This window comes from Lissotriton helveticus, unplaced genomic scaffold, assembly GCF_964261635.1.
Source record: "Lissotriton helveticus unplaced genomic scaffold, aLisHel1.1 SCAFFOLD_965, whole genome shotgun sequence".
In the NCBI taxonomy this organism is placed as follows: domain Eukaryota; kingdom Metazoa; phylum Chordata; class Amphibia; order Caudata; family Salamandridae; genus Lissotriton; species Lissotriton helveticus.
Window position 1 is genome coordinate 1 of NW_027611823.1, and position 5,000 is coordinate 5,000.

Below are 5,000 nucleotides of genomic sequence, written 5' to 3' on the forward strand. Positions count from 1 at the left end.
CCTCCTGTTGCGCAGGTTGGAGTTTGAAAAATAGATTGTATTATGCCTTTAGTTTGTGTGTCCTCTAGATCAAGTTGATCTACTGACTTGCGATGCCAAGGCATCTCGCTGTAAAGGAATGCGATGTCACAGCATGCATTTGTGCATTCGAATAGATGGCCGCCTATAACCCCTTCGCTGCGGCGGGTTTTCAAATGGGTTTGGGCATGGAGCTGCCCGGGACCCGTGGAGCCCGTCCTGGGCACTCTGACCTGCTGTTGGCCCGGGGGGAGGACTGCCCGGGACCCGTGGAGCCCGTCCTGGGCACTCTGACAAGCTGTTGGCCCGGGGAAGGGAGCCCCAGACGACCGGGACCCGTGGAGCCCGTCCTGGGCACTCCTGTATGCCGTTGGCCCGGGGAAGGGAGCCCCGGACGTCCGGGTCCCGTGGAACTCGTCCTGGGCACTCTGACATGCCGCTGGCCCGGGGAAGGGTGCCCCGGACGCCCGGGGCCCGTAGCCCGTCCTGGGCACTCTGACAAGCCGTTGGCCCGGGGAAGGGAGCCCTGGACGCCCGGGACCCGTGGAGCCCGTCCTGGGCACTCTGGAATGCTTTGGCCCGGGGAAGGGAGCCCCGGACGCCCGGGGGAGGACTGCCCGGGACCCGTGGAACTGGTCCTGGGCACTTTTACATGCCGTCGGCCTGGAGGTGGGTGCCCTGGACGCCCGGGGGAGGCCTGCCCGGGACCCGTGGAGCCCTTCCCGGGTACTTTGCCAATGCCGTTGGCCTCATGGAGATGGTTGCCCCGGACGCGTCCGGGGGAGGCCTGCGCGGGACCCATGGAGCCCGTCCTGGGCATTGAGCCATGCCGTTGGCCTGGAGATGGGAGCCCCGGACGCCCGGGGGAGGACTGCCCGGTACCCGTGGATCCCGTCCTGGGCTCTTTGACATGCCGTCGGCCTGGAGGTGGGTGCCCCGGACGCCCGGGGGAAGCTGCCCGGGACCCATGGATCCCGTCCTGGGCTCTTTGACATGCCGTCGGCCTGGAGGTGGGAGCCCGGGAGCGGGCTGCCCGGGACCCATGGAGCCCGTCCTGGACACTTTGACATGCCGTCGGCCTGGAGGAGGGTGCCCGGGACGCCCGTGGGAAGCCTGGTCGGGACCCGTGGAGCCCTTCCCGGGTACTTTGCCAATGCCGTTGGCCTCCTGGAGATGTGTGCCCCGAACGCCCGGGGGGAGGGCTGCCCGGGGCCCGTGGAGCCCGCCCTGGGCACTTTGACATGCCTTCGTCCTGGAGGTGGGAGCCCCGGACGCCCGGGGGAGGGCTGCCCGGGACCCATGGAGCCCTTCCCGGTTACTCTGCCATCCCGTTGGCCTCCTGGAGATGGGTGCCCCGGACGCCCGGGGGGAGGTCTGTCCGGGGCCCATGGAGCCCGTCCTGGGCAGTGTGACATGCCGTCGGCCTGGAGGTGGGAGCCCCGGACGCCCGGGGGAGGGCTGCCCGGGACCCATGGAGCCCTTCCCGGTTACTCTGCCATCCCGTTGGCCTCCTGGAGATGGGTGCCCCGGACGCCCGGGGGAGGTCTGTCCGGGGCCCATGGAGCCCGTCCTGGGCAGTGTGACATGCCGTCGGCCTGGAGGTGGGAGCCTCGGACGCCCGGGGGAAGGCTGCCCGGGACCCGTGGAGCCCTTCCCGGTTACTCTGCCATCCCGTTGGCCTCCTGGAGATGGGTGCCCCGGACGCCCGGGGGAGGTCTGTCCGGGGCCCATGGAGCCCGTCCTGGGCAGTGTGACATGCCGTCGGCCTGGAGGTGGGAGCCCCGGACGCCCGGGGGAAGGCTGCCCGGGACCCGTGGAGCCCTTCCCGGGTACTTTGCCATCCCGTTGGCCTCCTGGAGATGGGTGCCCCGGACGCCCGGGGGGAGGTCTGTCCGGGGCCCATGGAGCCCGTCCTGGGCAGTGTGACATGCCGTCGGCCTGGAGGTGGGAGCCCCGGACGCCCGGGGGAAGGCTGCCCGGGACCCGTGGAGCCCTTCCCGGGTACTTTGCCATCCCATTGGCCTCCTGGAGATGGGTGCCCCGGACGCCCAGGGGCGGTCTGTCAGGGACACGTGGAGCCCGTCCTGGGCATTGAGCCATGCCGTTGGCCCGGAGAATGGAGCCCCCAGACGCCCGGGGGAGGTGTTGCCCAGGCATATCTCATCTGGTCCCCCGGGCAGAGAACCACCAGCCCGGGAGAGGTGTCCGGGCGTACCCTGCCCCTAGTAATCCGGAGGGAAATTACCCCCCTTTCTTGCAATCCGTGCACGCGAGGTGACAGAGGGGACCCAAGGCGTAAAAGAACCCGACCTCATGGAGCCCTAGCTGGGATCCGGGAGGCGAATGGCACCTCATCGGGACTTCCAGGGAAGCCCAGCCATCTGGTCGCCCCATTGGAAAGCATCGCGGGCGACCAGATGGCCGGGATCGAAAGGACTCCCAGCTCCCCATCCATCCCAAGCCTTCGCGGTAGGGTTCCTGACTTCCTGCCCACGCAAGGCAGGGCTCTTGGACCCCGGCTGGGCCTCAGGCGCAGGTTGGACCACCGGAGCTCTAGGGCCCGGACGACCTGGGGGGAGGAATGCCCGGGACCCGTGGAGCCCGTCCTGGGTACTTTGACATGCCGTCGGCCTGGAGGTGGGTGCCCCGGACGCCCGGGGGAAGCTGCCCGGGACCCATGGAGCCCGTCCTGGGTACTTTGACATTCCGTCGGCCTGGAGGTGGGAGCCCCGGATGCCCGGGGAGAGGTCTGCCCGGGACCCATGGAGCCCGTCCTGGGTACTTTGCCTATGCCGTTGGCCTCATGGAGACGGGTGTCCCAGACGCCCGGGGGAGGACTGTCCCAGACTCATGGAGCCCGTCCTGGGCACTTTGACATGCCGTCTGCCTGGAGGTGGGAGCCCCGGACGCCCAGGGGAGGGCTGCCCGGGACCCATGGAGCCCGACCCGGGCACGCTGCCATGCCGTCAGCCTGGATGGAGCCCCGGACGTCCGGGGTACGAGTGACCGGGACGCATGGAGCCCGTCCTGGGCACTTTTCCGTGCCTTCGGCCTGGAGCCCCCAGACACCCAGGGGAGGGCCACCGTGAAAACCATGGAGCCCGACCCGGGCACTCTGCCATACCGTCAGCCTAGATGGAGCCCCGGACGCCCAGGGGACGAATGCCCGGGACGCATGGAGCCCGTCCTGGGCACTTTTCCATGCATTCGGCCTGGAGCCCCCAGACACCCAGGGGAGGACATCCCTGGAAACCATGGATCACGACCCGGGCACTCTGCCATGCCGTCAGCCTGGATGGAGCCCCGGACGCCCGGGGGATGAATGCCCGGGACGCATGGAGCCTGTCCTGGGCACTTTTCCATGCCGTCAGCCTGGATGGAGCCCCGGACGCCCGGGTGACGACTGCCCAGGAGCCATGGAGCCCGTCCTGGGCAATTTGACATGCGGTTGGCCTGGAGGAAGGAAGCCCCGGGTGGCCTAGGGAGGTGTTGCCCAGGCATAGCCCATCTGGTCCCCATGGCAGAGAACCGCCAGCCTCGGAGGGGTGTCCGGGCGTACCCTTCTCCCTAGTAATCCGGAGGAAAATTACCCCCTTTTCTTGTAATCTGTGCACGCGAGGTGACAGAGGGGACCCAAGGCGCGAATGTACCCGACCTCCTGGAGCCCTCGCTGGGATCCGGGCGGCGAATGGCACCTCATCGGGACTTCCAGGGAAGTTCGGCCATCTGGTCGCCCTTATAGGAAAGCGTTGCGGGCGACCAGATGCCCGAGGGGATCCGGGCGACCAGATGGCCGAGGGAATCTGGGCGATCAGATGGCTGGACACGGAAGTGAAGCCGCCTGGACTCTCCCGACCCTGTCCCTGTCCCCGTCCCCGTCCCGGGACGAATGCCCGGGACGCATGGAGCCCGTCCTGGGCACTTTTCCATGCCTTCGGCCTGGAGCCCCCAGACACCCAGGGGAGGACCACCGTGAAAACCATGGAGCCCGACCCGGGCACTCTGCTATACCGTCAGCCTGGATTGAGCCCCGGACGCCCGGGGGACGAATGCCCGGGACGCATGGAGCCCGTCCTGGGCACTTTTCCATGCCTTCGGCCTGGAGCCCCCAGACACCCAGGGGAGGACCACCGTGAAAACCATGGAGCCCGACCCGGGCACTCTGCCATACCGTCAGCCTGGATGGAGCCCCGGACGCCCGGGGGCCGAATGCCCGAGACGCATGGAGCCCGTCCTGGGCACTTTTCCATGCCGCCGGGGTGGATGGAGCCCCGGGCGCCCAGGGGACGACTGCCCAAGAGCCATGGAGCCCGTCCTGGGCAATTTGACATGCCGTCGGCCTGGCGGAAGGAAGCCACGGGTGGCCTAGGGAGGTGTTACCCAGGCATAGCCTATCTGGTCCCCATGGCAGAGAACCACCAGCCTTGGAGGGGCGTCCGGGCGTACCCTGTCCCTAGTAATCCGGAGGGAAAATACCCTCCTTTCTTGTAAACTCTGCACGCGAGGTGACAGAGGGGACCCAAAGCGTGAAAGTACCCGACCTCCTGGAGCCCTCGCTGGGATCTGGGAGGCAAATGGCACCTCATCGGGACTTCCAGGGAAGTTCGGCCATCTGGTCGTCGCATTTGTGGAGCCCTGGGAGAGAACTGGGGCTCGGCAGGGCCAGGGTGCCAGCAGGTCCCAGTCTGCCAGGTCACCAGGTCTGGGGATATGCTGCCCATGCGCTGCCGGGGCCCGGGCATGACCTCCGGTGGGCCCTCAGGTGCGTCAGTCCGGCACGGGGAGGCTCTGAACCTGCTTGGCTGGGGCCAGGGCTCCACAAATCCACTCGCCCGCTCGACCGGGGCCTAAACGGCATCCGGCTCATGGCGGGCTTGGGGCTTAGCTTCCAAACCCTACCCCCAGGCCAGGGAGAGCCTCTGCAGGCCCCGATGGTCCCCAGCGCCCGGAACCTCGGCTGGCTTGCAGGACGGGGGCTCCAG